At 50.5% G+C, this 22289-nt stretch overlaps 1 protein-coding gene across 9 annotated transcripts in view; it reads right to left on the reverse strand.

The window, feature by feature from the left end:
• Synd (protein kinase C and casein kinase substrate in neurons protein Synd) overlaps positions 1–22289 on the reverse strand; it is a 135471-nt gene that overhangs the window by 93651 nt on the left and 19531 nt on the right. For 5 of the 9 annotated variants that reach the window (XM_075689046.1, XM_075689044.1, XM_075689047.1 and 2 more), the window contains exon 2: positions 10606–10670. The exons of 1 other annotated variant lie outside the window; for it this stretch is intronic. The gene's annotated coding sequence lies outside the window, so the exon portion shown is untranslated. Of the gene's footprint in view, positions 1–9210; positions 9236–10605; positions 10671–10893; positions 11137–20267; positions 20413–22289 lie in introns of those variants that run through there. 3 more of the 9 variants (XM_075689040.1, XM_075689039.1, XM_075689043.1) reach the window with 3 other exon arrangements.

A 22289-nucleotide genomic window follows, 5' to 3' on the forward strand; every position in this document is an offset into this window, starting at 1 on the left:
GCTCTGCGACCATCTGCTGTACGCCATCGCTGTCACCCGCGAGGGCGGCCCAAGACGGCTTGGGGGCCCACGCTAGTTTTTCATTCTTGGGTCTTGGGTTAACGCGAACGCAAGACCTCAAGACTGGCTTGGGTTTTGCGCATGTGCACTTGTGGCGCGCAATTTTCTTGGGTCCCCAAGCCGCTTGGGCCCCCAATTCTAAAACTCTCTAATAGGGAGTTTTAGAATAGGGGCCCCAATAGTTTGGGGCCCCAAAGAGCTTTGCGGGTGTTAGCGTTGGGGCACTTAGGAGTGAAGAGTTTTAGAATAGGGTTTGACGTTTGCGGATAGCGTCTCGCGCTGACAGCGCCACTACGGCGTCAAAGAAAAACTATTAGAAATAATTAAATAAAATATACCATTTTATGATAGGAATAATAATTTTTACTTGCGTGTATTCGCGTTTAAGTACAATTTAGAGGTTATTCTCTGTAAGCAGCAAACAATTAGTTGCGCTTGGTTTTGGGCAAACAAACTTTACTAGCCTTCACCAGCCAAGATTAGCCGTGTTAGGCCTACGAGCCATAAAATCGAATTCAAAATCAGCGGCGTCTAATGAGTCAATCTTCATAACACACGTTAGCTGAGAGAAAGCGATAACCGCACTCACTTCTCCTAGCTTGCGAACTTCACGCGTTACCGCGAATCGAACCCAGTTTTGTGCTAGGTTAGAGCCGTGGCATCGATGGGTGCCGCCATGTTTGCCGACGCAAAGCTTTTGGGGCCGCTATTTGGGCTCCCGCTAAATCGGTGAAATAGAGTTCCCAACGCAAAACCCAAACGCAGTCTGCGTCTTGCGCATGCGCAGTGGCTTCGACGCTATTTCTTTGGGGCCCCAAAACGTTTGGGGCCCCTATTCTAAAACTCTAATAAAGAGGAGGATCGATCTAGATAACACGAGGAGCGACACACGCATTCACGCCGTCGCGCTCCTGATTGGCTCGCGCCAGCTGCAGCTTACACTGAAATTATCAAATGTGAAACGTATCTTGTACTTCTCTTTTGAATGAAAACAACGGGGGAACTAATAAAGCAGGTTTCTGCAGATATGCGAAACTTGGAGGAGGGGGAATGAAGTAGAACCATGTTACTCTACCTCATTTTACACCCCTCCTCCCCCCCCCTCAAAAAAAAAAAATAGATATGTAGTTTCTGCTGTTCAATGAAACGGCTGTGATACCACGCAGCAGACCAATGGTGTCGTGAGAGCCGCCCCCCCCCCCCCTCATTTTTCGCAGCCATGCCGATTGAAACGCACGTGGCACAGCCTAAACGCGCGCATTCGACCAATGCAGTGCATTTCGGGAATTCCGCGTCGGTGTGCTACGCTATAGAAGAAATTTTAATTTTTAAAGCTAAATGGCATTCTTTGGCTCGTTCGCCCGTTTTCGTGCCGGTAGGGCTCTCACTGTCGATACAAATTCGCCGATGCAAAGGGAACGAGCTCATGCATAAACGAGTTGCGGGGCGTGTTCGCGTACATCGACGACAACGCACGCGCTTCCGCGCGGGAGCTTTGGTCGCGTCTGAAGGTTTATACACATGGTTTTGAACTCTTTAGGAGCACGTGATGGAGCACTCAGGATGGACAGCCCTCTCCTGTTCTCCCGCCTCGCTCTCTCCCCGTGTGGCGGTAGCGGGAGAGGGCACCGCAGGAGACTACACACACGAACGACGAAACGGCTTTGACGGCTCATTCTGTACGGAATTACGCAACGAAACAACAAACCTAAATGTCCACACTGCAACAAATATAGGCATTCAAGCGCATCATTCCTTTAAAAAAAAAGAAAACATAAGGAAAGCTAATAGCTTTCTACAAGCGTTCATTTATTCGCTTACAGTAACGATAATAGTCGATGTGGCTTCTGAACGATATGTATCGTGATGCCGTGAACTCCACACGTTTGCTCACAACTGTATACATGATTGCACAGGCTTAGCGAGCGACTTCAAGTAGCTCTTGTTGTAACACTTGCAGTAGCGTAAGATTGGAATGAAGTATCCCGCCTGAACACTACAGTAAGCATAAATCCATGCCAGGTGTCATAAGGGCCACTATTCAACGCAGAAGAAATATTGGAGCCCCTTACAGGAGCACCAATGGTTTCAACGCATGAATAAGCTGTTCCCTCAAGAGTGACGATCACCGGAGAATAATGGAATTGCACTCCCGAGAATAAGTTGCACAGAATAAGGAAAGCATCTACAGCACTGTTATCAGGAACCAAGAGGCTTTGCCCATAGGCAAACGGCATGCGATAAACCTGCTAAAACAAACGAAAGCGTAAAGCATATTTCTTCAGCGTCAGCACGATCTCGTGCAGCCTATAAATAAAGAAATAAGCAAATAAGCCGAACTAAATCAATAGTAACACAAGAAGAACAAGTTCTCTTGCCGCCGGGACGTGGATGAATCGTCCAATCGAGTTCCCGAACCAAAGGTTCCGCACATCACAAGGAAGCGCGCATAAAAGAGTGAACGGCCATCATCGTGATTCAAGACAGGCCTGGCCCGAAGGGCTGACGTTTACACGGCCGAGGCGCGTCGCTTCTCTTCGCGAACCACGTTGGCTCGGACGGAGAGAGAACAATGGACAAGGCCGCGCGTGAGCGCGCATCTCTCCTCTTGACCGGAGGGATGCGAGATGGGCGAGTATGTGGTGGGGAGGGAGGCGAGGACGGGGTTAAGCCCCGGAGAGGAGACGACAGTAGTGCGCGAGTCGTCCGAGAAAAACACGGACGGGGAAAGAGATCACCTCGTAATAATAATGACGGGTGCTCGTCGCCACCCTATACCCCGCCGCAAGTCGGGAGGGCCGCCCTCGAATCGCGAATACTTCGTGAAGCACGCGCGCGTAAAGACGCCCCATTTTGCATAGCGAGAGGCCGACAAAAAAGAAAAACCAACGAGAAACAAGCGCATGTGAGGAGAGGACGCCACTATGCGATGCGTGCCCGACGAAGGGGGAAAAAAAATCACAGAAAGAAGGAAAGAAATAAAGGTCCGAAGAACGGTTTCGTCGCGTGAAATGCGGCGCGAAATGTAAAATCAGCCGAGAGACGCGCCACAAGAGGTATTGAGATATGTGCGAATAGGAGGCGCGAGATATTTGCCGCTTTCTAATAACTCTGCAGTGTGCGGCGGATACGCGACTTACGTTACCTTTTTCTAACATTCATAGCTGTGCGCGTTTTTTTTTTTTTCTCTTTCGCATCGGGCTCGTAAAACGCACTGGCCGATATAAAAGAGCCAAGAAAGAAAAAATATGATGCTTTAGCAGGACGAATAAAAGACGATCGAAAGTTCCAGCGTATTGAATTCAAGACCGCAACGAGACGTGTGTGTGTATATATATATATATGGTATACGTATAACTGCTGCTGAATGCATATTTGGCGCCATTCAAATAGTTCGAACACACGTTTCACACTAAATCTGCGCGTCGGTGCACGTTCACTTATTGCGTTAACACTTACAGACCAGCCTTCTACATTAGTGTAAGGTTACAGCGAATTGACCTTGACTTTTTTTTTTCTTCCAAATATCACCGTTTTGCTAACAAACGGAAACAACTTGTAAGGCCACGTTAACAGGCTAGCGAGACCAGCGAGGGGAAAAAGAAAAAGTGCGCCTTTAACAAACGCTCCTCTGATATATAAAAGCATACAGGAGCTGCGGAAGCCTGTGCGTGATTTTAGGCCATGAACCGCTAGCCCTTTCGATTCGCCCTCCCGTGGTATAATACTGAATTCCAACACCGCTCCTTAGCTCGCAATTGATTCAGAACACACACAATACGCCGCGGCCTTGCCGAGACCGGCGCAGGAATGCGCTCGCTCGGCCGGCTCGTCGCACACGGCGTGCGCCTTGACGAAGTCGACCCGCTTTCGCGGCATGCAGGTGCCCGGGAGGCGACGCGGTTGCGGCATTACGACGCAAGACCGATAACTCGCTCGTTCCGAAAGTCACACACGCAGAAGTACACAGAAAGCGCGCAGAATCGCCAGCGAGCCGGATTCTACCCGACAAGATTTGCGCTGGCCGCCGCTTATATTACACCGCCAAGTTGATGCGCGCGCGAGCATGGGTTGAAAGTCGACGGACGACGCGATGATAACCGAACATTCGCGCACGGATTCGTTTTACACGGCCATCTGCGTTCAACAGGACAATTATCCTCCGTTGGCCAATGTCCAAGGAAATGCCAGCCGCGTGCGAGGTAAACTACAGCATATCGCTTCCAACAACGAAACGGGGCCATCTTGATAGTGGATGTTTGTAGGTGTGTGCATGATTTTTTTTATTTTCCTTGCGTTATATATTGGCTACTAAGCCACTCATTCCGGTTGCGCAGGAGAAACAACGCTTGGGCACCCGTAAGCAACATTCGATGAGACACTAAAGCGATTGTGATGCTGGACAAATTTGTACCGCTAGATTGACGCACTCAGTTTCTTTTCGATATTCATCTGGTCACAAAAGCACAGAGGTTGCCAGAGCGACTAAATAAGTTAAGAGGGCGGCTAGCGCCCCATTAAGCCGAAAAAAAGACAGCTAAGGCGACAAGCACCTGCCCTAGCGAACGTCAACGACAAGGAAATTTTTTGTCAAACCATCTCAGGATGACTGTAGACGTTAATGCGATTAGCATGTGAGCAATGCAGCGACACACCGTATTGCATGCCACCTCCAAAATGCGTCATGTATGAGGCGTTTACTGCAGCCAGCCTCCTCTACTGCCATTTATGAATACGTTGCGACATCTAGCGATGCCGCCACGAAGTCCGCGCGTGGCGCGTGTTTGTATGTCCAGATAAGACCGTGTGAATACATATGACGTGGGTTCAATTCCGCGCAACACCAGATAAATTTTAAAGTACTTTTTTTTCGTTACTGACGAGCAGCACATGCCCAGTGTCAAATTCCCAGTGACTCAAGTTGGCGTCAAAGAGGTTCACTGAAGAGCGGCACATACCCCGTGACCCACGTTAGTCCGACGGTTGGTTTCAAAACCCTTTCCCTCGGCACAGCAGCCCCATGCTCCGCCCATTAGACCATGGACTACCAAGTAACCTAAGTAGGAGTTAAATACGTTAGATACGCAGAGACAGATCGCAAACTGAGTGAATTTCCCAAAAATGCTACTCGCTTTGAAACTGGTGTGCGAAAATGTGTCGTCCTTGCCTGCTATATCCAACAGGCAATTTATACAGGATTGGCGGAGGCTATGCTATGTAAGTATTGCTTGCTTTGGCGATGAAGCATCATCGGGTGAAAATTAAAAAAAAAAGAAGGCAAAGCGCGCTGTAGGCTCCTCGGTTGTCTTTACTTGGCAGGACATCCAAATGGCGCAAAACGTATGGCAAGAACCCACGGAGCCACATAATATCCCAGTTCCAGTGAGTCGAGCTGTGAGCGTACGAACAAGCGTGGGAAAGTCTTCTACCGACGACATCGCTCTGACGCTGTCATCGCACGGTGCACAGGGCCCTCAGAGGTTCTACATCGCCGTTACTTTACCAGTTACTCATTGAAAGTGAGACAATGAGCACTGGTACAAGAATGGCCAACGCGCTCGAGTAACCCAGCTTCTACCGGAGCAGGATATCCAAGCTCAGGTACTGTATAATTTCTTTCACTGCACCAAGTCCTAGCACACATCGCTTCGCATGTTATTTCCAAAGCAACGCGTCCACAAACAGGTTATGCCCAGAAACGCGCATGGACCGTTAGGTTAAGCTTACGATGATAAGAAAAAAAAAAAAAACAGAACATAAAAGCATACTACACCTACGCGGGGCCAGCGCGATGGCATCTCACCTATATAGCGAACCGAGGCCCGGGCGCGCAGCAGTACACAGCGACGAGCGATGCTACGTGCATTACCCGAACCCATTTCCTGCGCATTATTCTTCCGGCTTACGCCGCTTTCCTGCCGAGCATTTAACAAGGCAGCGCGCCGCACCTACATTCGCTTTACTTTGTACTACAACTACCTTCACTTATATCTTTTAAGAATTCATTTTCTTTTCGGCTATTCGCACCGCACGAGAACTTCCGTTTTTACGGCTCGTCCTGCAGCCGCCCCGGCGCAGTGAATCACTCTTCGCTACGCGGCGTCCATTACGCGCGCCGCCCACGCTGAAAAACAAAAGCGAGACGGCAAAACGAATTCGATTCAGCCACCGGTCTGCCACGCCATAAATCGTCCCGGCACGCGCGCCAGCGGCGACCGTCGGTCCCGGCAGCCCCCACCGCGCTCGGTCGCTATCGTCGATGTGGCGTATAAATCGCGCCAGCTCGCCTCCGTAGGCAATGCGGCTGCAAGCAGCAGCAGCCACAGCGGCAATTTGACGAGGGGGTTATACGGGCGCGTTAGCTACTCTCCGCCCAGCCCCTCCGCCCACCTCCCATTTCTCCTTCGCCTCGCAGACGGCGAAGCGACGTCCGACAGAAGACGTCCCATGGATGGCGGCGCCCCGGAAGAGACAGCGCGCCCGTCAATCGGGGTCAACCGGCAACGGTTCGCGCGTCACGTGAACATGCCCGCGGGGCAGACGGCACGTCCTTTTACTTATTTCCCCCCCCCCCTCCTCCTCGTTTGGTCTTCCACCCGGAAGCGTCCAGGAGAGAACCATCGATGGCCTCCTCCTTCGGTGGGGGAGTGCGACGTTGTAAGTACGCCGCTAGTCGACGCTTTCCGAACAGGGCCGCCGCCGCCGCCGTCGCCAACGCTTTCCCTCGCCGTTCGTTTTCGAGGGCTGTCACACACGGGACACCGCAGGAAGACGTGCCGGCGTGACCGGGAGGCGCCTTCCGAACGACCTCGACGGAAAGGAGGAGCAGACAAGAGGGCGCGGAATCAAATCCACCGAGGGTGCTTTCGCTCTCCGTATATATGCGCCCGCCGCATAGCTGACCACCCTCCTCGTTTCGAGAATGCAGTATAGCAGCGGAACGCGCGTAGCACGAACGTCAATCAACTGCCCACAGGCCTTATGTAAATGAATTTATACGCTCTTTATATTGTCTGTTAGACACCTTGCAGAGCCTTAAATTTGTTATTTCTGGCTGTGAAAATTTGCACGTTGTCTATAAACAAACGGCCGTTAACATGCATCTCGCTCATTCTTAGCGATCCAAGATATTTCCTATAAAGTTGTTTGCAGAAAGTCCACACACGTACAGTGACACGACCGTTTATCTGTTTAGTCTATAGAAGCCACTTGGTCTACAGTCAAATAGACTGTAGACCAAGTGGCTTCTATAGACTAAACAGATAAACGGCCTATAGCAAGCCCGTATAGACCACATTCTTACGAGGGGTCACGATGCGCCTATGCAGGTCTGTTCACGCACGCGCATTGGAACGAAGAGACAGTCGTCCTGCTGCAACGCGGCTCACTGAACATTCAGTCATCCTCTAATAGGGAATTACATTCGCGATCCACACGCAGCAGCCTGACAGAGATCGAACTTTGTTTTGGAACGCGTTTGTGGGTGAAGCAAAAACAAAAAGCACCAAGCCTTGCTTTGTCAGTTGTATTGAAGTGGCAACATGGAGTGTGCAAATGGCAGTTCTTTGAGAGCGAATCCAACAGGAACATAACAGCGCGAGCTACTTGCGAATGAAGTATGGCCTTCTCACCGCTGTTATCATTAACAACCTGGTGTTCTTGCAAGAGAAAAATACTTTCAATACACTGCGCATGATAAAGCATGCTTTGTTAAATGCAGAAAGGGGGCATATTAGAAACAACTAAGCAGACCGTTCGCAAACTCGGGGCTGTTATAGGAGAATACGCAGTCATGCATCATCATATGAAGCTTATAAAGGTAATCTTATGGGATGCACTGCCGACTGGCGCGCTTAAGCAACATTTTATTGCGAATGATCGTGTTTAGCTGGAAATGTCTGGCTGAGTTGAGCGGCGCAGCGTGCGCTAGCACGTTATGTCCACAGTGGAAAGGATGAAAAAATATCGCATTCCTGCTTCAATTTCATGTTTGATTGTGTATAGCTGACCACGTAAATTATTCATATTTTCAAAGAGTGGATATTCGATTCGTTATCAGGAAATTTAGAATGTTCGCACACCCATAGTGGCAACCGAAACTAAAGGCGCATGAACTCAGTCGAACTCCTGTCGGGCATCGCAGCTGCTAACACGAAAAAGACAGCACAGAAGCGCCTGCCCCACCCCACTGCCTCCACTGCTTCCCATTTTAGGAAGCAAAAAGTTTTGAAATGAACAGCGCAAAGTCGGGATTTGATAAGGTTACGCGTTACATACTTGGACGAGTTTCAGTTCGAGTGTACTACCTTCTGCATAATAAATAGCCTGATTCAGCTATATTTACGAATTATGCTCATAAGTGGGTGCTTCGCTCGTCTGTATAAGTGCTTGCGAATAGCTCACGATGAAACGCCCACGAGTAGGGGTTTAAAACTATAGTCTTCAAGAACGGAAGGCGTCAGGAGCAGTACGAGGCCACCGAGAACGCACGCACTGAGGACACCGGCAGCAACGTATATAGGTAAAGTACGTTGCCGCAGGAAAACACAAATGTTTCCGTCTCCCTTCTACCCACAAAGGCGTGCTTCCGAACAGAGGTCTATCACGGCAGTGGCCTCGTTGAATTGGCATTACGCACACACGAGACCTTCGACGAAGACGCCCAAAGCGCCGACGTTCGGAGATAACCGTCCCGAAGACAGCCACTTCGACTAACCTTCGATAAAACCTGCGAGCCCCCAAAGTGCAGCCGAGAAATGTACAAACACGACAAAGAGGTCAACCAGCGCACTATCGCTCAAAAGAAGAGCAAAAAATACAGAGACGCGCGCCTGACTCGAGGAAAGGTCACTCGGTGAGCGCGGGCGGTGGTAGGTAAGTGCACTTCCGCGCCGGGCTCCGGCGATGCGTGTCTACGCAAGAAAGCAACGGCCGGCCACGTGACAAGCGCGCTTTCACAAAGGGAGGCGGCGCGGAAGGGCCGAGGCTTTCTTTGGCGGCTGCGTGATTTCGATCCGCTCGCTGGCCCCGCGCAGCCTTTCACCGCCTACAAAAGCGCGCGAAATGCGGCGAGAGCAAAGGGGATCGGCAGGCAGCCGGAGAAAGATTGGCCCCGGCACGTAACCTACGAGAAGAAGAAAAAAGACGAACCTTCCTAACTTGCATGTTCTTTTCATGGAGGGTCAGCGTTCGGCTACCTTACAATGGAAGTATTGGCAAGATGCCCCGTGCAGTGAATAAGTGGAGCCGTGTCACGTTTCCGTATCAGCCGTACAGTATAACTGTAGCGATCTGCCTTCTGCTTGTTCTGTGATACCAGAAGAAGAAAAAGAAATACCGGGAAAAATTAGGGACACGTGTGCGGCACTGGCGTACGAGCCATTCGAATAATACGCTATCGCGGTGCCTTGCGTCTGCTGCATTTGTCGTGCGTTGGGTAAGCCCGCCTGCAGGGGAGCTCGAAGCGCTTGGCAGAATGTAGTACGTAAACCCAGTCTGGGTCAGCCCGACTTCTGACACGAACCGCTCGCGTCAAGTTTATGCAAACAAAGCTTCTGATGAACAGCCAAACAACGAATTTGTAAAACAGACTTCACTGCTTAGCTGGTGCAAGGTTTCATAGGGGCTAAAAAAAAAAAAGTCAAGCGAATAGGACGTTCGCTGTTGTTTGAACAAAGACCTACCCACGCTACTCAGCCATAAACTGCGCCGACCGGCTATGCCTGAACTAAATATTACGGTGATCGTCGTAAATTTTTCATTCGTGTATAGATCATGCCACTAGCCGGCTACCACGCTATTAGCTGCCTAACTGACGTCTGAAGGGCGCATCCCGTCTACATTTCTTTGTTGTTTTTTGCCTACTGATTGCGTTTAGAATTAGGGTCAGGTATATTATTAAGCTAGCGCACCAAAGCGTTGAATAGGTCAGAGACAATAGGCAAACGCAGAAGAAAAACACGTCAAGTCATCCCCCTTTTTAATCAAAAGCTGCATTATTTCGCGTGTGACACACGCGTCAACTGACATCGCATGCATAGAAGCATGCAGGAGGCGAAGTATACCTGTATATAGGTACCGCCGCACTGCCTACACAATACGTTGCTGAGCATAACTGCGCACGACGAACGCATGTGTGTCTGGTCTTCGCAACAATAGAGGCCGTTTCGAGTTACCGAGATGCCATGCATAGTAAAGGCTGATAATTTATACACGAGTAGCTTAACAAAAAGGTGTCATCGGTGCAATACGAAAGCGCAGTGAAGGTCATCTTACATGGAAACCACTCGTCATATGTATGCGCAAGTGGCCGTATACCGCGGCAGTTCCACTTTCGCCGACATTGCTTAGAGCGTTGAATAAATAATTTAGCTCCAGCAAGCCCCTGGCATGAGCGCGGCATCGCCTGAAAGGAAGTATCCCCGAAGGTAATATCGAGACCGGAAGACGAGCCCGAACCTCGCTTAACCATTTTCCTAGCTTCTAAATAACGGGAACACGACGACAGTTATGTGCTGAGAATTAAGAAATTTAAACATTGCTTACATGTCAATGACAGTGAAGAAGCAGGACCCACGCACGCCGACTTGTCGCGACACCGTATCTTCAACCTGAAATCCGTGAAAAGTCGTCAAAACGAGATATTCTTGAAGAGTTTGCGAAGCAATTCTTACACGACATCGCTGTTATCGACGAAGTATACATCCTTTATCCCCTCTTATGCGCGCCCATTTCTTCCCAAAGTAAATGTCTCAGAAACCTCGCCTCTGCCCTCAACGAAAAGAATTGCTGTGAAACAAACGCCGTATAAATGTTCCAAAAGCACACACTTGCCTTGCGCCTCGGCTTCAAGCGCTTGCGCGTGTCGTCATCAAGCACCAAGTGCGCGAACAAGCGTATACACGCATGCTTCATCAACCGACCAGGGTCGTTAACTCGGTTCACACGTGAAGTTTCTCACGACAGGTGGCATCCATATCAGAGTGCGTAACACGCCGCGCCAAACAATACCGACACGCGCAAAGAAAGGATAGGTCGCATAGAGCGAACACCACTACTACTACTACTGCATGGGCTGCCGCGCATACACCCATACACGCACGCAAACGTCCGTTTCCGGGCGGTGGCAAGGTGTACAGAAGCCTCCGGTGGAAGAGGAGCAAGCGCCCATCTCGCCTAACTGCCGCCGTCGAAAGGGAAAGCGGGGAGGGAGTGAAGTGCGTACGCACGTTCGTTAGCGCCAGCAACGACGAGGCCTAGCGCGCCGACGCGCCCCGATCATCAAGGGCGGGGACACAGGGACGACGGGCGCGCACGCCGCGCCACCCACGCGATCGCGAACTAAGTGGACGGGGAGGCGCAGCATCGTGTAACGTCACGCGCTATAAAAGGACGGAATATTCCCACGCTTCAAGCCCGATCACGGTGCGCTCAAACTAGACAGCGCGTACAGATATCAGTACGTAAGCCTGCTGAAGTTTTTCTCACAGCCTTCAGGGAAATGCTACACGGCAGTCACAGACCGAAACTTCTGCAGCTGCGTTCTGCTGACCGGCGGTCAAGATTGTATAGCTGCTAAAATGTGATGCTTAGCTGTCATAGCTAAGTGTACCATCATTTGTGCCTGTTTAAAGCTTGCAAAGAAGCGTACGATTCCAAGCATATTGAGCGAGCAATCGCTATTAGAGAAGGTATTACTACAAGTCTTCGGAAAAGAGCACTTTGCACGAGAACTTGAGCGTGCATAGTGACCCGTCTGGCACAAATTCTTTTCTGTACAACGGATCCTCGTTGGCAAAATTGGGTTTAGGCGTACGAGAAATACACGACTGACTGACTGTCCAGCGTGAGGACACTGCAACAGCGTCCAAGTCCTTAATGAGCCCATAAGTGCTCGCTATTATGGCCGCGACGGCTCGTTGCACACAAAATCCGAGACCGACACAATCTAGCCTTCTCGCGTAGCACTGATGGCGGGAGGGACGGTGCGTTTTCTTGCGCAAATATAGCGGAGCGAGTGCCAACAACGACGACGGGCTCTTTCGCATCAGATGTTCGTGTCGAGGATTGCACTATACGGCGTAGCACGGGCGGGACACAGACAGGATGAACCCAGTATGTAACGGAATGCGAAGTAGAGTTTTTTTTCTTACTTAATAATGTCGCTCATGTTTGAAGGGTATCGGTAATCCTATGTTGCTGTGCTTTTCAGTTGCATCATTTTGGGCCGGTTTTAACGATAGATAGATAGAACAACTTTATTGAAGAATAAAACGCTCAATGGTTGGAGCCCCTAGACAAGGGCCCCACTGGCTTCAGCACGCCGTCTTGCTTGTCGGATGATGGCCCTTTGGACCTCTTCCTGTGAGCTGACAGCGCCGCCTCCCATTGTGTATGATCCGTAATTTCTGTGTTTGTCAGAAACTATTGCAATCAATTCTTATTTCGAATCCGCCATTAGCCCTCCGTGATAGGTCAAAATGGCTTTTGACCTACCGAAAGGGCTAATGGCGGACTTCGAATAAAAACAATATTTACATTATATCATGGCCCAGAGCAAGGATAACGGGAGCCAGAAGACTGCATGACCATTATGTTGAAACAACTTCTTCGGCCTCCGTAAAGCACCTCAGCCACACCCAAAAAAAGGATTTGTGCCATTTTGGAACCATTTTGCTTTCAGAATACTCCCTCACAATGCCTCGACCTCTAGAAGGCCGATCCCGGGCGTCTGTCCGATTTGTACCGAGCGAATTTTGACTCGCAACTTCACCAACAGTGGGCGAGTGAACAACAATCAGATAAAGCGCGAACTGACAAGCTCGAACTTTATGTCGAATTTGTTATATTTGCATAAAACATCCCTGTATACGAATGACGTACGTCTGCATCCCGTGTGTACCTTTCCAGCTCAGACAAGACCTGAAAAGCGTTCACGTTTATTGCAATTTTAAGCTAACATTACGTTAAGCACCACAAAACTAGGCATAAAGTACGTGGTGATGCGTCCGTCCATTGACCATTCGGCCTTAACTGAAGTAGTGCGCGTTAGAAGTTAAAAAGCCAATTTCGCAAAATTAGTGCCTCCCCCCCCCCCCCTTAAAGAAAAAGCTAGCTGCTCATCACAGCTATTTGGAGGCGGCGAACGCTAAAGGCGAAAGTTCCGAGCGACCAAAGTCCGCGCCCCGCGGCCCCAAACAACGGCGGAGGCAGCGCACGGCTTTCGCCCCCCACGCTGAGCGCAATCAGCGCCCCTCGATCGACCGCGCAAGCGAGACACGTGGCTTGCTCTCTTGCGCATTCCGGCCCCCACGGCGCCATGTGGGTCACCGACGCTGGCCGAATTTGGCGCGCGCCCGACCGCCCGCCCGTCTGGCGGAGACGACGACAACAACGAGGTGATACATGCGCAACGATACGTTTTTTTTTTTGCTATTTCTTTTTTCAAGTTCGGCGCAGTCCAGCGGAAGCTAAAGCTGTAAACACGCCACCTGTGCAAATGGGGGAGGGGGGGGCACACGAAGTAGAAGCTGACAGGCATTCGTAGCCCATCCAATTGTGCAACATAGCGTGTCCCAGAGCGAACTATAGAGCGTATATATATAATTAGAAGGAACAGGTAATCTCGCATATAGTAAGGTATATTAACTCAATATGTTGGAACGCAGTAAGAAACATCACTGGAGCTTGTCTGCTTTGCGCCTGTTCCCAATATTTTGCGTATATAAACAGTATACAGTCAGCATAGAAGCATTTACAGCGATAGCTACGGGTAGAGTGTCGATCAACCGATCAAGCACTATACAGCCGTTAGGTGACGGAGAAAAAGCTTTCGGAGAATGTTGTTCCCTCCCGCATGATGCAGAACTCGGCGCATTTATACCATGAACTTATGCCGAACGGCAATTCATCCAAACCTAACAAATAAAGAAAAAAAAAGCAAGAATCATAACTACTGTTTGCCCGCCACTAACATATCGCCACGCACGTCGGCAGGCTGAACCGAAAGTTTGGCGGAGCACAGCTGTCAAACCCTCCTGTAGATTATTTGCTCGCGGATACCGACATGCCGGCTTTCGTCACCGACTGGATGACGGGACCCTGCACTGCACGCAATTGGGCACACGTCGTGCAGCCATAGATGCAGCTCACACACACGGGGGGCGGTCGCGCAATCAGGGACGCTGAGCGACGGACGGCAAAGGAAACGGGCCGTAATCGCGGGCACGGCCGATAATTTTCTCGCCCGTGGCCAATGCAGGGCGCGAAAGACGCCTCGGAGACAACACACGCACGAGGCTGCTGAGAGAGAGAGAGAGAGATTGCACGCGCACTGACGTGACTACGGTTACGACACGTGTACTGCAACGACACCGGCTCGATTAGCTGCGGGGAAATAAGGGACGCGCTCCAGGCACGTGGAAATGATGGAAGGCGCCGGCGACACAGAAACGAGCTCATACACCGCAGGCCAGAGAACGCCGCAGCAGCCTCGTTGAAACTGGGAACCTCGAGAAGACGTGCACGGGGAAATGATGAGACGCCCGCAGCTTTCGCTGCTGTCGCTTCGGCGACGCGAAGCCCAATAAAACTGGCGACTCGGCGAAGTCCGGGGAAAGCGACACCTGCTCGAGACCAGAGTCTGGTCGCATAGTGCAAGAGTAGCGCACGCGTATCTCTTACACCCTTCACGCTGTGTTTATCTCTCTCCCTTTCTACATTCGCACTCTCCACCGCTGGCCTTTGCTTAATTACGCTGCGGATCGCAGACCTTCAATGTTTTACACATTCTCTGCCAACAGCGAATCGAGAGTTTAAATATAGAACGAAAGGTTGCTTTTGGTGAGGGGTGAACTTACTGTTCTACGTAGAAAGAAAACGGTTGAAGAGGTTGAAATCGACGGTCCTTCGCACCCCGCCCCCTTTTTTGCTTTTCCCACGCCAGTGCGGTTACACAGCACAAATTGCCATGCACTTTCCGGAAAAGCGGACTTGTTTGCTTATTCACAAACTACGTCAAAGCAGGTTTCCGTAAAGCCGAATATAAATTTATGCTTTTGCAACCCTTGAGCTCCCGTCGCTCCCGAGGAATACTGGAAGGTAATGTTTGCGAGCCAACGAAGATTGCACGCATATAGGTCGCGTATACATAGGCAACGCCACGAACCTTGCAACGACGTGATAGGCAACCTGCATCCTGTGCATTACTCATCTGCCACCAGTATTTTTCCCCTCACAAATTGGAGCGCCGAGAGCTGTTTCCGTTGACGCCTACCGTGCCGACACGCCTGGCGTCGTATAGCACAAAGACGCCCATAGTATAGCGTACACCCCGTGCTCGTCGGGGCTCAGACACACGCCGCGAGTTTATAGCCATAAACCCAACCGACGCGCGGCATTCTAATTGACGCCGAAGCTCGTTTCCAGCGTTTTATCGCCTTTTGTATATAGGCCATAAAAAAGGGGGCAGGCCCTGCGGCGCCTGCACAACGCCATACGGGAAGCAATTTATGGGGAGCGTAAGCGAAAGCGTATAGAGATTCACAGGCTGCAAGTATATAGAAAATGCATTTCCCGCTCACCGGCGAAACCTAACCTGCATGGTTGTACCACCTTAACTCGGAGCAAGTTTTCATTTTTTTTTTTAATATCAGTTTTGTGGTTTATCCGAGGTACAGGAAATGTGGTGCTTGAAAGATGGAGACGAAGAATAAATAATGGTAGTGCAGATATATAGTGTGGATGTGCTTGAAGGCTTCAGGTCTAACCGATGTGGATTTAAGTGCTTCTATATACACGAAGCTTATTTCCGTAAAAACGTATATGAAGGAAGCGCCGGACATTAAAGAGAAAAATTAAATATCGGGAAAATCACTTTTACGGTTTAATCAAGAAATTGCGCAAAAAAATAAAAAACTAAGCACGGCGGGAGGGGGGGGAGACGCCGCCTTGTAGTTCCTGCAGCAGCTCACCGCCACGTCATCGATCTTTAATGACGTCTGCTTGGCGATGGTTATTATCGTTTTATCGGTAAATGAAGCTCGACGCAGCTGTATTCTAATGTAACTAAAGAATAAACTTGACAAGTCTCATAAGTTTGACAGCTCCAGAACGGCTGAAATACGAGAAAATGTATCGAAATGCGTGACGTCCGGTACTCACGTACCGGTGTTGGCGCGACAACAAAGGAAGATGTTACTCTGGCCTTCATTTTGTATTGTCCTAATCAACCACTTACCGGGAAATTAACGAAAATGGAGTTTTGATATAGCTCGTTTCATTTCATCATTACAAACGTATTTCTAAATGTGCCCCTTTATAACTACAGAGGAACTGCAACGAAATATTCGAAGTTGCGAATACGAATCGAATCTTACACTAACTATTCGTACCCGCACTCAAATATTAACAAACTATTCGATATTTTAGAATATCGAAACTAACCAAATATTTCGCCAACAACCGAATGGTAAAGTCGGATTACTGTTAATCTCCGTCTGCTAAACGGAGATTCGTTTAGTATCGCAAATTATTAGACGCGAAAAAGCAACAAAAGCTTTCAAAGCAATGTAAAAACAAAACGGACAATGGAAGATTTGTTTCAGTTTCGCGACGGTATATTGTCTACTTGACAAGGTGCGACTTTTGGTTGTAGTCCTGTAATTTAGTGTTTCTTGCAGTCTAGTCAAGCTGCAACTTTATCTTTTACACCGCTATACCAGTGACTTATTTATTTTTTTGCAGCGGGCCACCCCTTTCACATGTATCCACGTCACACGAGTCACTCAGCAACTTCTTTTCCCAGAACTTGCAATATTTTTTCCACAGCCATTTATTTAGAATTTCTGGAAAGCTATAGTTATACAGCGGGCATTCATAGTAGGAAAGCTAGTTTCGCAACAAGGTTCTTAAGATGTTGAGAGTTCATTTACAATTCTTTTTATGACAATGACTGATAGTGCGTTTAAATCTGATCAGAACTGTCCGCGTCATAGTTGGCCGTCTTTTTTTCACTAGTCAGTACAAGCGTGTCACCTAATTATATACCGATATAAATGTTTGTGCTGTAAATATATACATTCGCGTTTGACTAATTCGATATTAGAAAACATCTACGTAATTGGTGATAAGCGAGCAGTAGATACTACTATAGAAGCAATCTAGGCAAAGCTGCAGGGCTAGTAATGAACTATTATTATCAGCATTTTGGGCATCTACATGCGGACAACGCGCGAGCACCTGGCAGTTAGAAGCTATGGCGGAAGTCCCAGCACATCACCTCAGATTTTTTTTTTTTTTCAGCGCGCCACGGGCAGCCGCAGATGGCTAATTTTGGAGGTCATGCCAACAAGTCGCGTGATCCGAGTCATGCGCCACTTCCGGCGAGCGGTATAGTGGAGGCGTCATGTTCAGTTTCGCCGTGTCAAAAACTTCTATTTTTGCGAGCCTTTCACGAAGCATCCACTCGTTAAAAAAAAAAAGAAAGAAAAAGAAAACTGGCTGTATTCACTCTATCTGAATATATAGGCTTTCTACGTGGACCAAAATTTCGCTGCGGTTGGCCTCGCAGCGAGCCTCACCGTCACTCATGCGAGTCGCCGAACCAACGAGACTAAGTAACTCGCCAAGGTATGTAGCGACCTACGCGACGCCGATCACGTCACCATTTACTGCATAAGGGACTGCGAACCCATTCAATGTCCACGATGCGATCGGTCACTCAGGTCGGGAGTATACGCGCGCGCGTAATTCCCAGACGTTTGCAACGCTGGCCGCAGCACTCTCGATTCGAGAGCTCCATCGGCCGGGGCACTTGACACGCCACTGTAGCGCCGAATTGTGCCCTCGGTCTTTGCTCCGATACAAGGGCGCTCTCGCAATCGAGATTAGGACCGCTGCCGTGCCTGCCGCGGACTGACGCCGGACACCGGCTGCGTACGATACACGCAGCGCAACCGATAAGCGTCCCGCTATAGGTTTGAGCCTGTATATAGGCTGTCTCGCGCACGCACAACGTGGGCCTCTCCGTGCACGCGCGCACGCACACGCACGCAGACGAAGCTCCGACCCGGAGGGGTACGCACTGAGAAATGGAAGCATGCACTATAGGCCCGGACAGCTAGAGCATAAAAAAAAAAAAAAAAAGCATTTCCAATATCACAGTCGTCTACAGTTCGTGTCAAACGTCCTACACCTCATTTTCTTTCCTACCGTGGCGTCCTCGGAGAACACCGGCTAGCAAAGCCCCGACGGGAACGCGTCAATAACCGTAATTCCACGCTGCAATATAGTAATTGCGCTTCTCTCTTCCCTTGCAGTAGCTTCCGCCGTGCGTAAACTTCCGCAGCCGGCCGCACACTGCTCGCAAAGCCGTCGGTAGACAGAGCTGAGAAATAAAATGCGAGACGTGCAATTTTTCTTTTTAAACTAATGAAAATCCCAGCGCTCCAGACAGCAGTAGTCATTGTAACCCCACGTCGGCGACGAAAAAGAATGAAATAAAGCAGGAAAGAAAGGGAAGTAAGAAAATACGGCGGATATACGCTCATTCGTCTCGGAAGCACGCGCATTCCCGCACTCTCTCAACTCCTCCTTGGCTTAGCCGCGCTTTCACTTTTCTTCAATTGCTCTCTCTCTCTGCTGGCAGCACAGTAAGGCACGCAATATCCGCGCCCCCACAGCGCGGTGACGACACGCCACGGGCCGCCGGGGCGTGCAGTCACGAGTTCGTGTGTCGTCCCTGCGCGGATTCCCGCGAAACGGCGAGAAAAACAAGACAACAGCGAACGCTCTCTGTTCCGACGATGCGCGGCACTTCGCCGCGACCCACACGCGCATAGCATATACGAATGAAGAAATGGCGGACGCGAGTCGTCGACGCAACCTCATCTCTCTCCTCCACTGCCGCTTTTCGCAAGCCCAGCGAGTAGTCGCTCACACGCGCCTGGCGGCGGATATGCATCGGCGCAGTCTGCCCGCCATCCGGCTTCTCCACGAGGGAACAACGGCCCGGCGAAAGCCGCATGATCAGGGCTGCCAATTTGACGGAGAGTACGAGAGCTATACACCTCGGAACGAGAAAGGTTCGGTCTTGCCTCTTCGTTCTCTCCAGGGACTGCGAAAGCCCTGAAAAAAAAAAAAAAAAACAACCCTATTCGCCCTCGCCAAGAGAAGAAGCACTCCAGTCGTCTTCGATTAGCAAGTTACTGGAAAGCCAACAATTCCGTTTGTGGTGCGCCTCGTTATAATAAGGCGTTTTCTCTCTCTCTCTCTCGTTAGTGACGAAGAATGTATTTGATTGCCTTCCGATCTCAGGTATGTCAAGGGTCTAGAGTGACGGACTCTCCGCTCTCAAAGTGATTTCACGCTGCACTGCCATGACAGAAGTTACGCCTTGAAGCTAGTGTCAGTCTTTCTTATGCACCTTACATCGTCCCAAGAAGTTTCCTTGTACCGTTCGAATTGTTTAACGAATCAAACTACCCCTTGCTACTCCCGTCCCTACATAGATGTAAAGACTTCCGTCAGCGCTGCGGCGTACTATTAAAGGGACACTAACATGAAATTATGTCGAGATTAGAGATCGACAGATTATTCGTCAAGAAGTCAGTCATCGCTTTCTACGTGCAAATATGTGCACTGGTTGTGTAGAAAATTGCCGCCGAGGCAAGGTGCCGCTGCTCCTCCTCAATTTGAACCGCCCGCGGCGGAACGGTCCGGTTGACGTAATCTCCACGTGACTTCCCTCTAGGCATTCAGATATCAGGCAGCGCCGACGTCAAAGGCATAATCCTTTGATCTAGCTCAACTTTGTCTTTCTTTGGTGTACCTTTAAATACGTGAGACACTGACCGGAAGTGCACGCTGCATCACCCTGTCAATGTAAAGATGTGCAGCGGTCGTGACAGTTCCGTGGATAACCGCCAAACCTTCGCCTGACAAAAGGGGGCGAGCAAGGGCTAAGCACAGATAACAAAGCAAGGGCAAATGTGCGAGCACGAATGCGAATGCACGCTCAATGGCCGCCGAATAGGGAGGAGGGGGAAGCATGAGGTGCAAGCAAGAGATAAGGGTTGGGAACTCTTTCGGCAGCGCACTTCATTGCAAAATAGCGGGTGCCACACACACACACACACACACACACACACAAACACGCGCACGCGCACGCAAGCGGGTTTAAACTGTATAGACGATTTGGCACCGCTTACCACTTGAATACCTTGCTGTGTCGTCTCAGGAGCGATAACGGGATGCTTCCCGAATAGCGCAGGCCGAAAAAGTCCGGCCTATAGCATCAATCATGACTGGGTACAACGCGAATCGCAATTATTAAGGCGAAAATGCATTTTAGAATTTGCCATTCTCGAGCTTACGCAGTAACGGAGTCCTTAGTGGTTCTGGAAGTAGGAAGAGCGCATTCGGCCAATACGCGGAAGTTCACCGTGCATGCGTCTGCGAACATGCGGAATTCGCGAGGTATTGCTTGCGCGTACGCGGGTGACGTTATCGCCGCAAGCAAAGTATTCATGTAGGGGTAGAGGGGCGCGACGACGCGGGCAACACCTGCGGCTTCGCAGGCGCCGCGAAGGCCGCGCGCGCATGCATGTACACTCGGCAAAAAAAAAAAAAAAACGACTGAACACAACAAGCGAGAAAAGCAGAAAGGAGGGCGAGGGGCGGTGGGATCTTCCTCGAAGAAAAGCTTGAGGAGTTTCTCGCCAGCGTCGCCTACACGCACACGCGTACACTGCACACACACAGACGGGCGGCGAAGGAGAGAATCTCGGTTGCACAAGACGAGCTCACTCGGCACGCGTACACAAGCTTTCCTGCCCGCCAGCCAGCTAGCCAGCCAGTCGGCCCTTTTCAAACAACACACACGAACGACGCTAAAAGACGAGTGCGCGTGGGAGCGCGCGCGGCGCCTTTCTCTCGTCATCTCGCCGCTCGCGCCGCGAGAAGGGACGCGGCCTGGGGGCGAACAAGCCGAATGGACGGACGCCGCCAGCGGTATATAAAACGCACAAAAAGAAAAGCACCAGGAACTGGCGAACGAACAGACCCCACATCGGGATTCGCAGCACCGTACACAACAGTGCAAAGGGAAAAGGGCACGTCCGTCTTAAATAACTCCCGTCTCACCAATTCCGTTAAATGCACCGAAGGCTAGGGATCATGCGGGCAAATCGGTAACGCAAGCGGGCTGCGTGTTCCGAAGAGGAAGGAGGGCTCACCCACTGCACGCTATTAGTTTTTCCGCGAAGCTTCCATTCAGTCGGTATCTCGCGGAGGGCGAGCAAGAGGCGAAGAGTGCAGGAGCACTTCCGGTTCTCTTTTTTTCTCGTTGGCTCACGCGAATCGTTGCCTCTCCTTGCACTGTACGGAGTCGGCGACATGCGTTATACCATGGCCTCCGAGATCGCAGTGCTCAGGGTGCGATTTCGGAGGCCACGGCTATACGAATGTGGTACGTTCGACGCCGCTCCTCGGCACTCTGCGCGGGTCATTACCAGAACGGACATCCTTCGCGTCGCGGCTGCGGCGCGCGTTATCCGCGGGCAGCCAGCCGCCAACAGGGAGGAGAGGTGACCCCGGGCACCGGCGCGGCGGTTACGCACGAAGGAGCACCGCGGCGAGGCGTTTGCCAGTTGTTCCGGACTTTCGCGTCGCCGGATTTCGAGCACGGCTGACCTTGCGTGCATGCGCCTCCCGCTGCGGAAGCTGAATGAAGTTGTCCCGAAAAGACGAAGCGTACGTCACGGCGAGAGAACGACATGATCGCTCACGAATCCTGGATTAAGGTGCTATACGGGTTCAGCTATACGTTAGAATAGGTACATGCGCCCAGGACGTAAAAAAAAAAGCATTCCCCTCAGTCTCTATTACTAGGTAATTTATGCAACGTAACATATGTATCCAGCGGCAAAATTTTGGGCCGCGTGACTTAGGACGCGCGGCTTCTCGGTATGACCTCCGAGATTAGCCGTTGCCCGCGGCTTCCCGCGGCGCGCCGAAAGATCTCGAAGGCGACGTGCTGGGACTTACGTCATACGTACACGCCAACCACCAGGTGCACGCGTCGTCTGCTTAGGTACTCTTCAAAGGCTGCTAGTAAGAAAGTTATACAATTACCGGTCCCGCAGTTTTGTCACGATTTCTTCAGTATGATATACTATGTCGATAGCCAATGTAGACGAAGTGAAAATTTGTTGCCGTTGGCCTTTAAGGAA

Source organism: Dermacentor variabilis, chromosome 4 (assembly GCF_050947875.1).
Source record: "Dermacentor variabilis isolate Ectoservices chromosome 4, ASM5094787v1, whole genome shotgun sequence".
Taxonomy (NCBI): Eukaryota; Metazoa; Arthropoda; class Arachnida; order Ixodida; family Ixodidae; genus Dermacentor; species Dermacentor variabilis.